Consider the following 16,006-nt stretch of genomic DNA (forward strand, 5'->3'; position numbering starts at 1 on the left):
TATTTCTTAGTTAATGGTGTGAATTCTTCCCTTCACACAGAAATGATTATTTCAGTATTTTTTCAGTACGTATTTATTGAGCGCTGATTTACTGATAATACTGAGATCTTCAAGATCCTCTTTTGATCTTCAGGATCAAAAACCTAGAAGATGGGGTCCTGTTCCGGTGAAATTATAAAGTAGTTGAGATGACAAAAGAGGAATGCATGAACCTGTAGAACAGTGACAAAGCAACAACTGAATAAGTAAAAAGTAATACAGTAGAAATTATGAGGGGAAGTGCCCAGGGCAGGTAAAACAGAGTCAATTATGATGGCCATAAACCTTAGCTGGTGTTTTATTGTCTTTATTTACTTCCTTCATCAGAAGCAATTTCTGTGTGTTTCTGGTCATTTTATTGTGCACACAAACTCAGATTTTAATTCCTTTTAAATGAGTGGTATCTTACAGACAGAAGCATTTCTTCGCATTCAGTTTTTGCCACAGAAAGGTATACGAATAAAATTGAGAATCTTCTGTGATGATGTAAAGACAGTGACTTCCAGAAAAATCAGCAAGAAACTGGAAATGTGAAATACTTTATTATGTAAGTCATTTTAAAGATCTGGAACATCACTGTGCAGAAGAGAATCCAATCTGTAAAAATATTAAGAGAACTATCAATAATAACACTGGATTAATAATGTACAGGAACAAAACTAACCCTCAGAAGAAATAGATGGCCCTTTAGTTAATGCAATGAATTAAGGAAAATTTGTCAAAACATGTAAAGATGTTTAATATTTAATAAATGTATGTGTTTTAAATGAAATATTGTCTAACTAATTGGTTATGAACTTAAGGCCTAGAGTCTGATGATGGCATAGGAGAAGGAGCTCAGGTTTTCGAGTCAGATAGACTTGAATTAATCCCACTTCTGACGTTTACAAACAAGTTCTTGGACAACTTTTTTAACTTCTCTGAGTTTCAGTTTCATTATTGGTAAAGTACAAATAATAATAATGCTTACCCTATAAGGATTTTTGTAAGGATTAAATGGGATAACTCATGTAAAATGTTTTGCACATGGTAAGCACTCAATAAAAATGAGCTATTGCTGTGATATATACTCAGCTAAATGTTTGGAAGCAAGCAAGACTCTCTAGGAGGATAAGGGAAGTTATCTTACAAAGTCATCTCACTGGTGAAATCAATAAAATATTTTTATTAAAAACCACTAATAAATTTGGAGACATAACCAAAGAATTATGTGACTGCCAATACTTAGGCTGCACGGTGGCCAATTCAAAAAATTGATGACATGTCACCAGTTTCCAAATTTCAACTTCTGGCACAAAAATCAGGTATTTAATATTATTTTGCCTCCATAATTCCACTGAAACACCAAATTATTGGGTTCTCCATTTTGTCCTAAACTATCCTGGGTTAAAATCAACAATAACACACATGTCCTGTGTCTTCCCATGAATAAAAGATAAGTGGATATATGTGGTTTTATTAGGTCAGCTGGGAAAATAAACTCCCCTGCAGCCCTGCACCTGTTTTCTCCATAGTCCAATATGGGAAAAGCCACCTCCCTCAAAAGATCCACTGTGAACTGATCTCTAATGGCATTTTCCTAAACTCAACATAATAACGCTTTTTTTAAACATAGTACATGTTTTTCCAAAACATTAAAGAACCTTTTCGGGACTCTCTAATCCTAGTCATAATATTCTTGTAAGAGAGATGATTTTTATTACTTTAATTTTTTTTTAGACAAAGTCATACTATAGTAGCTGAAAGTCAAATAGTATTAGCAGAAAAAAGCAATGAGAGAGAATTGAGTAAAATTATAATTCTGACTTTGCAAGATACTTTTTAAAATAAGCCATTTTGCCTGTGGCAAACAGAATGTTCTTGCCCCCATTCTAGCCTAATAAAATGTCAATTTCTTTGTTTTCATTTTTTTGGAAACAATAATACATGTACACAGTTTCAAAAATTGAAAAGTTTAAAAGGATATGCTCCTCTCACTGATTTCCCAATTAAAAGCTCAGTTATTAAATTGGAGGCACTATTCAGTCATGGACATGATAAATGTAACTTTACATTGATTTCCCTGATACCAACATAAATAGATAGATATAGATAGATAGATGGATAGATAACAGATAGATAAACTTTTACTTCTGACTTAATATATGTAGTATGTATTTTTATATTTAATATTATAATATTTGTTAATAATGTAGTATATTAAATCAGAAGTAAATGAACAAATAGGACATAAATTACTGCAAGTCTTTTGTGATTTTTAGGTTTGAAGAAAGTATCTAGCCTAAGAAGAGACTATTATACCATAAAAAAGACCCTTAAGAAAAGTTCTGAAAACAATTTCACCGAACTCGCTATTTATATGAAGTCAAAAGGAGAGTTAAAGCAAATACCATAAGCTCGTATCTAGCCAGACCCAAATAACCAGAATTCTTTGTAGTCACAGACAGGAATAATTTACGTTCCTATAGACAGTCCTGTGACTCTGCAAGATGCAAGCGCCTTCTGAAGCACAAAGTTGTACAATTATGTTTGCCTTAGTCTTGATGTTGAAGTCATCTTATTATAGTCTATTTCCTTAAAATGTATGACCCAGAACTAAAAGTTTCATATGTGTAGCAATTTTTGTCACCCAGAATATTAAGTTAATTATAATATTTCATTATCATTAAACTCTTTAAAAAGATGAGTTTCCCCTAAGTGTAGCGGGGAAATAAGAGAGAAACCTGTGGAGAGAAAAGAAGGAAGGACGATCCTTGTCAATACGGCATTGTGAGTACGACCTCTGTTCGTCCTCATTCTTGAGTGGTTAATATTAATACCGCCTTAAAGTATCTAAGCAATTTCATCATTTTGGGGGGTTTTTCCTAATACATATAATCAAACATTCAGATTTTTTCTTGATAGATTTTGATTCTATATACACAATCTTATAAATGTATTTCAAATGATTGAAGTGCAGCTATTCAGATATTTTGTGCAAGGAAAAATATTTTTAGTAAATACAAGTAATTGTGCTGAGATATCATAAATGTACATTGAACATTTATGGTACTCAGTTTTATAAGTTAATTTAATACCATGTACTGGTTTTTTTACATAATTTAACTAATTTCTTCAGACCTAGTTACCTCTGTTTTTTACATCTATTTTAATATCATGCATTGTACATCGTTTGAATAACCACCTTAAAATCTCTCTCCCTGAATATAAATTGGAGTGCAAATTATTAACACAGAAAACTGTTTTTAGAGGTTCCTATAAAAAATTTTAAAAATTAATTTTATGTATGCTTTGCTTCGAATTTTAAAAATGTTTCAAGCCCACTAAATTGTTTCATTAACTATTAATTTTTTTATTTGTATGCATCAACATTAGAATATTTCTGTTTTGACAGACAGAAACCAAAGGAAGCAAGGAAATGCACAATTAAACCAGAAAGATACTGTGTCATCCAACACTCAAACGCCGCAGGGTGTGTTAAGAGAGCCATTAAAACAGCATTCTGCCGTGTTACGATGACATATGGTAGCCTTCCAAAATTAACAGAGTATTTTGCTGCCTACTGGCTTGTATCACAGTCTTAATAGTTTGGCTTTTTTTTTTCAGAGGGGGGTACTAAAAATATCTTCTGTGTTGTGATAAGTACTTTTGAGAGTTTATGAAGCATTAATCTCTTTTAGATACGTGATTCTGGTTGAGAAAACCCTCTCTCCTCCACTCTGTGCCTATCTTCTCCTCCTTGTTCTTTGAGGTATCTTCTCTGTTCTTTCGCTCAGCCAAACTGTATTTTTTAAAAGATATTTTAGAAACAGATTAGGGAAGATATAAACTTGTTCAGTTGTGATATCTGTTTCTCACGCCTGTCCTAATAGGTTGTGAGCTCCCCTTGATCTTTCACACATGCAGCTGCGGCTCCAATTTTGTTCAAGACACACAGGGTTAGCTGTGCCTCAGCACACCCTTGACACCACGATGTAACTGGAGTCACTCTCGCTTAACTTCAGCTTTATAAAATATTCCGTGTAAGCCCCAGAATGTGTTCACTACATAAATCAGATTTCAATATGATTCCAAAATATGGGATGTGTTTCTAAACCATAAAGAAGAACACAGAATCTCATCTCAGACTCCACATAGCCAGGTCACTATGTGGCACTGACTGTTTTCACAATGAAATGAAGGTTTTCAGAGTCATATAAACTCAACCTCAACATCCATGTATACACTTTCTAAATATTAATTAGGATACTCTGTGGCTTTGATAAACCATAGTGGGGCCTCCTCCTCCAAGCCTCTAACCACTGCCATCTGGGTTTGAAGCATCCATTGGCCATTTGTTCTACCAGGATTCAAATTTCTTTTTGAGAGTGTTATATTTAGATTTCTAAAAGAGATGGCAGTAATACTTAGCTCTATACCCCTCACTTACCCCCAAAGGAGTCAAAGGGCAGTACACATTTTGAGGTCAATTACTTTGTCTCTCTGGTTTAGAAGGACCTTAGTTATGCGATCTGCAAGGCACAGAAAGGAAAGAAGTTTTCCTGCACCCAAAATTACTGACACCACATAGTGAGAGATTCCAGCCCCGCCAAAGTGTTTCTTCACATGGTGTAACACGACAAAGTACAGACACGAGTTCACCAGGCAAAGGAGAGCTGGAGTGTTGTTAGTTGCCTTTAGCTGACTTTCTCCTTCTGGAGCCAGGGGAAAGACAGACATAGCGTGTTTAAAAACACAGGCACTGGATTTAGATGGCCTGGGTTCAAATTTCACACTTGCTAGCTGTATGTCTTTGGGCAAGTTAATTAAGCTTAACTTTCTGCCCTATAAGATAGAGTAAATAACAGCATCTACTTCACAGGGCTTCAATGTGATAACGCATGAAGTGCCTAGCACATGGTGAGCACTCAGTAAGTGTTGGTTATTATTTCATTCATTCATTCAACAAACACTGAGCATCTACTGCAAAGCATTTAATGGATGGAGAAACTGAGGCACAGAAATCTTGGGAAGTTATCCACAATTACCACAGAAATAGGACTGGGACGCAGATGTCCTAATGTCGATTTTCATCTCACCAGGCTAAGCTGATTTTCTTAATGGGATATTCAAAACCTAACTGAGATTTGGGAAACAGCCAGGAGCTTCCCAAAAAATGAAACATTTTCAAGAAAAGCCAATTTCTTGTTTTGGTTTTGTGAAGGGTGTAATGATTTCAAAAATGTCTAAAATGTTTTCATGAGGAGAGCAAAATAAGACTGAGATGTAAATATGACCCACAAAAAAAAATGCCAACAGATCCTTAAGCTACACAAAAATTTATCTCACTACTTTAGCTGTGTCTTGCGCAATCTAAAAAATATACCTTGTTTTCAAGTAATGGCCTGGGATTTTTATTTCTTTAATTGTACATATTGTCTTTATTTCTTGATATAAGATTCTTATAAATTTTAATCATAGTATATATAATATAGGAAATAATCAATAAGGACAAACAATGAGTCAGGGGCAGGAAGAGAAAGGATGGATGGATGATTTATTTTCTCAAATGAGTGCTTACTCCAAGACTGCCTAACAATATAAAGTTGTTATACTAAATAGAGTAGCCCACATGCACCCTACCAAATGCTGGGTTTAGATTCCCTATGGAACAAATATTAGCTAAATCTTTAATTTCCATATTACTACTACTGAATTGAAAATTTTAGGCTCTGTAAATCCAGAATAACCTAAGAACGGATAAAAGACTGTAAGATGAAATCAAATTATATATAAATTTCTTCACATATTCTGATAGACATCTAAACATATGATACTTTGGTTGTTTCTGCACAAGAATGCAAAAATAAGTTTATTATAAAAAGTGATCAAAGGGGGCCAGCCTGGTGGTGTGGTGGTGAAGTTTGCATGCTCTGCTTCTGCGATCCCGGGAGAGGACCTACACGCTGCTCATCAAGCCATTCTGCGGCGACGTCCCATATACAAAAACAGAGGAAGGTAAGCACAGATGTTAGCTCAGGGCTAGTCTTCCTCACCAAAAAATAAAAAAATTAAAATTCAAAAAGTGATAAAATCGGGGCCAGCCTGGTGGCGTAGCGGTTAAGTGCACTCACTCCGCTTCGGCAGCCCGGGTTTGCAGGTTCGGATCCTGGGTGTTCACCAATGCGCTGCTTGTCAAGCCATGCTGTGGTGGCGTCCCATATAAAGTAGAGGAAGATGGGCACAGATGTTAGCCCAGGGCCAATCTTCTAAAGCAAAAAAAGAGGAAGATTGACATCTGATGGTAACTCAGGGCTGATCTTCCCCACGCACACAAAAAAGTGATAAAATTAATTAGTTAGTGTAGTCACTAAAACACTTCAGTGTTTATTCAGGACCAATCCAACAATGAGACTTTTTCCCACAGAAAGCATAGAAAATAACTACATTAAGGTCGCCCAAATAATTTGACCAAATATAATTAATGCTCTATTGGTGGATTTTCCAAACATCTTTAACCAGAATGCTGAGGTTTGATGGGATAGAGAAGACCTACATTTCACAACGTGAATATTTCCAAGTGTTGAAACTTCATTTTTCCTAAATCCCTCTAATTGAAAACTGTACCAAAATTAATATGAAAATAAATTTGGAAACAGCCAGGAGTCAAAATGTATATTTCGAATGACAGCAGTTCTACTGGCTTATAATCATTTCTTTAGCCCCTATAAAAACCTCTTTATAGCCTTGGTTCCATGATTGTGCATTTCTGATGCAGATAATTTATTACAAGAAAAGCAAGATAGTCCTGGTCTGTGTAAGTGCATTTAAAATTTGCTCTGCTATGAGATATAACCTTGATAGTAAAAGAAAGTGGGAATGAATATTATTACAAATGACAAGACTTTCTACACAAAACTGGCATTTGACAGTGTCATTTACAATAACGGTGAGTCTTTTAATCCATGTAATTCCTGGAGTAACTTATCTGTTTTACATGGTACTTATCAGTTTTGGGTCACATTGTAACATAGCTCTGAGCTTAATATTCACTATAATGTTCTCCCTCCTCTGGTATGATAGCAATTTTGAAGCTGATCAAAATAAGATTTCCCCTTACTGAATAGGAGCTGAGATTAATTCATTCATTCATTTCACACATTTTTATAGTGTGCTTATTATGTGCCAGCTATCGATCTGTGCTGAGAAAAATTCATGGTCCCTGCTTTCATATAGCTTAGAGTCTAGTGGAGGAACCAGATTTTTTACAAATAATCACACAAATAAGTGTATAATTTAAAGGTGATAAGCATTATAAAGAAAAATTATAGGGTACCACGAGCTAAAACAGGAAGACGCCAGTTTGGGAGATCAAGGAAAGCTTCTCTGCAAACCTGACAATTAAGGTGAAAACTAAAGAAAGCATATGAGTTGGCTGAGCAATCTAGTGGAGCCATGGAGTAGACCTTGTGATCGCTTCCTTCCATACCCCTCACCCCGCACACCCCTTACGCACACAGCACACTAGCCACAGGTTTGGGCTATTATAGAGCCCGCCCTCATCCCAAGGATTGGGCCACTGATTGGTCCAATCAAATCCCCTTGTTATAGTGATTGGTTCAGAGATGGTCTGACATAAGCCAATCAGTACACGACAGACTTCAAGTCTACGTAATTGGTTCATACTGCACATGTGACTCAAGTTGGATTAATCAGAAAGAAAGTCCGGGCATTTGTTTGAAGGTAGAAGGGAAACAGCTGTTTTCCCTTCCTGGATGTGAACACGGACATGTATCCTGGAGGCTAGCAGCAGGCATCTCTCTACCAGGAGAAAAGTCAGCTTGAAAATAAAGCCAACATACAGGAGAAGGAAGAACCAAGATAATTGGATAATCACAGTGAAACAGAGCCCTGATGGTATTATGAACTGAAAGTTAAACCAGCCCCTGGGCTGTCCAACTGGGGTTTTGCTAACGACTACCGAAAGCATTCTGTTACAGGCAAAGAGGATTCTTGGAAAAGGAAATAGCCTATGTGAAAATCCTGAAGCAGGAAAGAATGTGATACAATGTTAGATACTTCTTGTTTCCAACATAGGTTCATTCCTTGGTCCCCTAAGAACACTAGGCTCCAGGTCTACTCCAAAGCTATGCTCATACTGTTCTCTCTGCCTCTGGTATTTTTTCCACCTGCAAACTGCCTATCGAATTCTACCCATCCTTTGAAGTCCTGTGTAAGTACTTCCTCCTTCTCCACAGAGTCTTCTCTAACCATTCTTACCCATAATGATACCCTTTCTCCTTACTGATCCTAGCCAACTTCTTTCCAATTTCAATTTCAGCATCTATTGTAACCTACCCCCTCCAACCTGTTCTCCAATGCACTTTTGCACCTGCGTGCCTTTGCCCAGTATATTTCATATTTCTTCAACCTGGAATAAACTTCCTCTTACACCATGTACTGAAATTCTACATACACTTCAAATATCTATCATGCCACCTCTCTTGGAAAGCTTTCTCTAATCCCCAGTAGGACATGAACGTGTGTTATTTCTCCTAGATTGTTTTTTCTTGAGGACAGGGACCATCTTTTATTCAACTTTGAGTTCCCACTGCATTACTACAACAGAGTAGACACGAGAGACAAATGTTTATTGAATGAATAAGTGGATGGATGGATGACTAGATGGACAGATTCCTCTAAATATATATGTATTTATGTATGGAAATTCTTAGAAAAAGGAATCATGTCTAATTTTTCTAATCCTCTCAGTACATAGCAGAATACACATATTGTAGGAACTAAATATAAATATTTATTGAATGAAGAAAAATTTACACATGAGATGCTAGAATTTAAAATAATCAGAAGTATGAGAATTTAAGCAAATCTGTGTTCGATGTTTTTCTTTTTTTTTTAAACTGGAAGCTATAGAATGTCATTTAGCCACTTTTCTTTTAATGCCAAAGTCAAGCACATTCTTTGCTTATGACATAAATCATCAGAGCCATTACTAAAGTCACTGATGTACAAGGATAGGGAACTAACAGAAACCAGAAGTGCTATTCATGTGGTTAAGCACTAAATTTTAGTGAATTGTATTTAAATAGCAAATAGCTTCAGCTGTAAATACTAGACTAAAAGAACTAAAGACCAATGATTACTTCCTTCCACGAAATGCTTTTTTGAAATGGCAAATAGACTTTTACAGTGAGAATGTATTTCAATGAAATACAATGAAACTGGAAATAATTTCTTCATCATTTTCTTTAGAGTAAGAAGCCTCAGATTTTTAAGTTAGGTTAAGATGTTTGGTGTCACTCATACAATATTTGCTGGGAATATAATTGGTACAGATTTTTTGAATGCCAATTTGACATTATCTATCAAAATGTAAAATATGCATAACCTTTGACCCATTGAATCCACTTTTAGGAACCCATCCCAAATAAAAAAACTCACACGAAAATACAAAGAAATATATACAAAAAATTTTTGATGCAATATTATTATTGGTTGGAGATGATGCAAATAGCCATCAGTATAGGAACGATTATATAAAATGAAGTATTTCAATGCTATATAATACTCTCCTGCTGCTAAAAAGAGTAAAGTGGATCTGCATGGACTGATATGGAAGAATGTCAATGATAAATTCTCGCAGAAGCTGGATAGTGAGTACTTACTCTTTTCTCAACGTCTTTGAATATTTGAAAATTTCCATAATACAAAGGGTTTTTAAAATATCCGCTAGACTTCCACTTCTGCTTAAGATCTAGAAAGCTTCAAGAGAACGTTGCTCCCATCCTAAGAATAAGAAAAAGCCTGATAATCTACAAAAATCATAATTTTTCTTAAATCCATTAGAGATCTGAATACACAAGGCAACTAAATTCCAAAGAGTAACAAAACCCTCCAAGGAAAAAAGTGAACATATGACTTTTTGCCTTTGGCACAGCATGGAAGAGAGGGATGGCCACCATTAAGGTAGGTGAGAAGAAAACAGCTAAACTTTTTTTTAAAATTATTTTATTGAGGTCATGTTTGTTTATAACATTGTGTAATTTCAGGTGCACATTATTATATATTAGTTTCTGTATAGACTGCATCTTGCTCACCTCCCATAGTCTTAGTTTTTATCTGCCACCATACATAGGTGCCCCTTTACACTTTTTGCCCTCCCTCCCACCCTTTTCCCCTCTGGTAACTACTAATCTGTTCTCCTTATCCATGTGTTTGTTTATCTTCTACATATGAGTGAAATCATATGGTGTTTGTCTTTCTCTGTCCCGCTTATTTCACTTAACATAATACCCTCAAGGTCCATCCATGTTGTTGCAAATGGCATGATTTTGTCTTTTTTATGGCTGAGTAGTATTCCATTGTATGTAAATACCACATCTTTATCCATTCATCAGTTGATGGGCGCTTGAATTGCTTCCACATCTTGGCTATTGTGAATAATGCTGCAATGAACACACTGCAATGAACAACACATTTTGTATTGTTGATTTCATGAAAAACAGCTAAACTTTTAACAAATTATTAAAGGCTGAATGTGGACCAGTGTATCAGTTTAGAATGAATGGGAACCCCAGACTTCTACAAGGAACCTGGACTTATTCCCAAGCTCTCATCCACCAGGTGATCACAAGCAAGATTGGGGAAGAGCAAGAGATAGGAGAGAGTCCCCTTTGGGAGTTCAGGCATGCAGGTAGTGATCCGCTCCCATTGAGCGAGAGGTAGGAAACACAGCCCACTTCCCCAAACCTTCCCTCATACAGAGGAAAAGGGGCAGGAGGAGGGTAGCAAAGCCTCCCCTGCAGGGACCCAGGCAAAGATCCACTGCTTCTGGGGAAAGGGTAGAAACAAAAGCCCCTTGCCCTGGGGGAGAGCTATGAAAACCTATTGGGCCTGGGATCCTGCAGGGATACAAGACAGGGGTCCTCTGTGGGTAGGGGAGGAACAGGAAACTCTCACCTGCTCAAGACTCAGTACAGATGTCTTTGAGGTCCATCCAGAACTTGCATACTTTTTAAAGAACTAACTTACTTAAATTACTAAAATTATCTCTTCTATTAAGGGTCATTTTTCTCTACATGAAGAAATCAGATAGTAGTGGAGAATTTTGCAAGTAGTCAGAAACAGCTAGTGAATGATCCTCCAAACCAAGCTTGAGAGGATATATTCTCTTCATTTTCAAAGAGGACCAAAACACTGACGACGATGATGTTCTAAGGTTGGGAGGACTAATGTCTAATAAGAATCCTTTCCAAACACTGTTGTGTAAATATGGCTTCTTGGCTTGTTGAAAGCAGGTTGATGTAGGAAAAACATGAGCTTTTGTATCTCCTAGGCCTTTAGCTGTGGGACGATGCACAGAATGCTGAGCATCATTTTCCTCATTTGTAAAACAGGAGGGAGGGGCAAGTAATACTTACTTTTGTGGTTGCCTAGGAAAATCAAATGAGCTCAGTATGCAAACAACGAACACTGTGCTTGGCACATGAAAGACATACATTGTGGATGTTCGGTGCCCTCTCTCCTCACCCCACCACTACCCTATTGCTGCATGTTTTGTTTTATGGATTTGGCCACTGTTTGCAAATCTTGTTGCTATACACCACTCTTAGGCTAAGACTTTGATCCAGAAAACCATATTCCTTGTTTCCTTGTACCTGGCTGACCTATGAATTGCTCTGTTTCTTATCTTCTTGCCCTTCTGCCTCAATGCTGCAAGACATTTCTTCAGCCCTCCTTCAGCTCTCATCATAACTGTGTGTGTGTGTGTTTACTGATGCTATTTTTTAACCCTATTATAATAATTGCCATTAAGCTGAACTTATTTCTCTGTCCCAGTGAATAAATGACACATGGGAATATCTCTAGGCAGCAAATCATCCTGTGCTTAGACATTTTCTACATCCTAATTCTTGATCAATTCATCTTCCTTTTTAAAACAAGCCTGTGTCCAAGTAGGAAGAGAAGTTAGAGGACATCTAGCTCAGCCCCCAAGAGAAGCCAGTCAACCAGTTAATGGCAGAGCCCAGACTGAAACCCAGGCCTCCTGCCTCACTCTGTCATTATAAAGCAGATTAGCTAAGTGATTTTAAAACTCGAGTAACTGTGCTCATCTCTATATCATAATTAAAAATCTCTAAAATGTGTAAAAATGCCATGGTGAAGGCTTTTATGGCTGAAAGCCCTTCAAGACCTCAGGAGAAAAGAAACTGTATTAATCCAAAGTTGTAGCAGCATTCATTATTATTATTACTGTTATTCAAACAATTGAATTGCTTTAGTTAATTTTAATATTGTACTCTGATAAATTAAAGGTGGCCACAAATTTTTTGCTACCCCTCCCCTAGGATCTGGGCTGACCTCAGTGACCTGCATGACCTATAAAATACAGCAGAAGTGAGGTCCTGGGACTTCTGAAGCCCAGTCACAAGAACTCTTGCAACTTTCACCTGGGTCTCTTGGAACTCTCTCTCTGAACACCATCTTATAAAAAGTCCAAATATACAACTTAACAACAACAAAATAATTCAATTTAGAAATGGGCAAAGGATTTGAATAAACATTTCTCCAAAGAAGATATATAAATGGCCAATAAAAACATCAAAAGATGCTCAGCATCGCTAGTCATTAGGAAAATGCATATCCAAACCACAATGAGCTATCATTTCATACCCATTAGAATAATTCTGATCAAGAAAACAGAAAATAAAATATATTGGTGAAGATGTGTAGAAATTGGATTGCCCATGCATTGCTGGTAGGAATGTAAAATTGGTGCAACCACTATGGAAAACAGTTTGGTGGTTCCTCAAAAAGCCAAATGTAGAATTACTATAGGATCCAGCAATTCCACTTCTAGGTATATATCCAAAGGAATTGAAAGCAGGGTCTTGAACAGATATTTATGCACTCATGTTTGTAGCAGCATTATTCATAATAGCCAAAAGGTGAAAACAACCCAAGTGTCCATCAACAGATGAACACATAAACAAAATGTGATGTATACAAAGGAATATTATTCAGGCATAAAAAGGAGTGAGGTTGTGACACACGCTACAACGTGGATGAACCTTGAAGGTAGTATGCTAAGTGAACTAAGCCAGACACGAAAGGATGGCTATTGTATGATTCCACTTATATGATGTATCTAGAATAGGCAAATTCATAGGGGCAGAAAGTAGATTTGAGGTTATCAGGGGCTGAGGGGAAGGGAGAATGGGGAGCTATTGCTTAATGGGTGTAGGGTTTCTGTTTGGGGCAATGAAAACATTTTGGAAACAGACAGGTGATTATACTACATTGTGAATGTACTTAATGCCACTGAACTGAAACTTTAAAATGGTAAATTTTATGTTATGTATATTTTACCACAAGAAAAAAATTGCAAACTCTATCGTATATTAACAAAGAAAAGGAGGAGGAGGAGGTGGAAGTGGGGGAGGAGGAGGAGAGGGAGGGAGAGGAGGGAGGAGGGGAGGGGAAGGAGTCCCAGTCCTGATACCTTGAGACCATCACTGGAGAGGCCACACATAGGTGCTCTGGTTGACAGATCCAGCTAATCCTGACCTTCCAACCATCCCCGCAGGAGCCAGACAGGTAGGTGAAGCTGTCTTAGGCCCTCCAGAAGAGCCTAACCTCCAGCGGCTTACCTCTGAGCAACCTTGAGCAATGTCACTTGGAACTGAGGAATTACCCATCTGAGCCCTGCCCTGCTCCTCAAAATCACAGACGTAATAAAATAGTTGCTGTTTTAAGCTGCCAGGTTTCTGGATAATTTGTCATACAGCAATAGGTAACCAGAACCCGCTCCTCCTCCATTCTGTAAGGGGGTTGGTCTGATGGTTCCTAAGGTGGAACTAGCAGAGTGGTATTGGTAAAAATACCACTCAGTCCAGTTTTAGGAGGTTTGGAGAAGTATTTGGATGGTGTACAACACTGGTCTCCCTCACCCAGGGCAGAGGCAACAACAATTTGCCTTAAGAATTGTCTCCTCGGTTGCTGGTAAACATCCTTTCCAGACAAAGGCCAATTCAGTCATAAATTAAGAAGTTTACAGACTGCATTTTATTTTCATTCAAAATGAAGTTATTTTTATTAAGTCCCATGGGGGAAATGGAATGTCATAAAAAGTAAGATTATTCCCCTTACTAAAATGACAATGAGGAAAGTGATACATTTTTCCACACAAAAATATTACTATTTGGTGATAGTTGAGAAGCAGAATTATGAAAGCTGCTTTCTACTCTTTTGTCCTAAAATTGGAAAGTGAGCAGGCTTCCCTGTGCCTGTGAACTGGGGGCTGCTCCTCGGTGCCCCAGTGGAGAGGAATGTCTCTGTTTGAGGCAAAAATGAATAGTACTGCTCATATACTATGAATAGTGTGCTATAACAGATATCAGACGACCTGAATTCTTTGTTCATTTCCACCCACCATGCATCCTTCTCTGGAAGTCAGTTTCCTCATCCACAAAAAGGGAATACTTTAGTTGCACACTGGAATCAGCAACCTAAGATATGATACTTAAAATCTTGATGCCCAGGCTGCACCCCAGGCCCGTTACATCGGAATCTTTGTGGCTAAGCCTCGGTCCTCAGGACTTTTTAAAACTCCACAGTATTTTCCAATATAAAGTCAAGGTTGAGAACCATTGAAATGGAGGCTTGAGGCACAGAGAAATCTTTAAAGTTTTCATCCAGCTCTAAACACTGTATAACCTAACTATTTTATCAGTGCATTGAAAGAAAGTAGTACTCTTTTCATGCCTAGTGCAGCCATGGCTGTTGGTCCCAAGAAGCATCTGAAGCACGTAGCAGCTCCAAAGCATTGGATGCTTGATAAACTGCCCAGTGTGTTTGCTCTTTTCCGTCTACCAGTCCCCACGAGCTGAGAGAATGTCTCCTCCTCATCATTTTCCTAACGAACAGACTTAAGCACACCCTAACAGGAGATGAAGTAAAGAAGGTCTACACGCAGTGGTTCATTAGGAGTAATGGCAAGGTCCCAACTGATATAACCTACGCTGCTGGTTTTATGGATGTCCTCAGCATTGACAAGACTGTAGAGAATTTCCGTCTGATCTATGACACCAAGGGTGGCTTTGCTGTTCATTGCATTACACCTAAGGAGGCCAAGTAAAAGTTGTGCAAAGTGAGAAAGATCTTTGTGAGCACAAAAGGAATTCCTCATCTGGTGACCCAAGACGCTCACACCATCTGCTACCCTGATTCCCTCATCAAGGTGAACAACACCATTCAGATTGATTTGGAGACTGGAAAGATCACCAGCTCTATCAAGTCTGACACTGATAACCTGTGTATGGTGACCGGTGATGCTAACCTGGGAGGAATGGGTGTAATCACCAACAGAGAGAGACAACCTGGGTTCTTTTGATGTGGTTCACGTGAAAGATGCCAACGGCAACAGCTTTGCCACCTGGTTCTGCAACATTTTTGTTATTTGAAAATGCAACAAAACATGGATTTCTCTTCCCTGAAGAAAAGATATCCACCTCACCATTGCTGAAGAGAAACAAGAGACTGGCGGCCAAACAGAGCAGTGGGTGGAACGATCTCTAGGTGGCATGATTGGAAGAGTCTTTGTACTTAACTAAAGATAATATGGCATAAATAAATAAATAAATATTGTATAACCTGATACCCCAAAATGTTATCATTCCTTCAATAAATATTTATCATGTTCCAGGCATTCTTCTTGACACTAGAGAGACCAAAAGAGGTTCAGTATTCTAGACAGTGGGAGTGATAGAGAGAGATCAAAAAGAAATACAGACAGTATTCAGTCTCAGCTCAAGGGAAGACATCGAGTGGTCAGTTCCCCTTGGAGAAGGGGAAAGAGATTCAAAGAGGAAATAACTTGAGCCAAGTCTTCCAGGCTGATTTGGCTCTTAAAGAAGGTAAGGAGCAGGTGGTGGAGCATAAAAGGATATCTCCAGTTGCCCAGCACGCT

General features: G+C 37.7%; 1 pseudogene; it reads left to right on the forward strand.

Annotated features, from left to right (window-relative positions):
- The first annotated feature begins 14,813 nt into the window (after positions 1-14,813).
- LOC101405155 (small ribosomal subunit protein eS4, X isoform-like) lies at positions 14,814-15,615 on the forward strand (annotated as a pseudogene).
- The last annotated feature ends 391 nt before the right edge of the window (positions 15,616-16,006 follow it).

This window comes from Ceratotherium simum, chromosome 9, assembly GCF_057802395.1.
Source record: "Ceratotherium simum simum isolate JZ-2026a chromosome 9, ASM5780239v1, whole genome shotgun sequence".
Lineage (NCBI taxonomy): Eukaryota > Metazoa > Chordata > Mammalia > Perissodactyla > Rhinocerotidae > Ceratotherium > Ceratotherium simum.